Here is a 314-nt window from a genome sequence, read left to right on the forward strand (position 1 = left end):
GTTTCCATTACTTGTGAAACTTTGAAATCTTTGAAATTTAAAAAAAATAAATGATATTCTGGGCTGGATCCAATGTGAATCTGGTGGTAGCATCTGGATTTTCAGTTTTCCCCATTGCAACTCCCAGAGTTGCCCAAAAAAACAGTTCCAGAAAGTTTTGCAACCATCTGAAACAGTTTCTTCAGAGTGCTTATAGGTTTGCACTGGGGAAATGGAGATTGCAGCCACCTGCATATACTATATTCTGCTTCAGCATGAGCAGAAATCCAAGATTGTATAGAGCCCTCTGAATCCAAGACAGTACTTGCTTGACT

The sequence above is a fragment of the Sceloporus undulatus genome, chromosome 5, assembly GCF_019175285.1.
Source record: "Sceloporus undulatus isolate JIND9_A2432 ecotype Alabama chromosome 5, SceUnd_v1.1, whole genome shotgun sequence".
NCBI lineage: Eukaryota > Metazoa > Chordata > Lepidosauria > Squamata > Phrynosomatidae > Sceloporus > Sceloporus undulatus.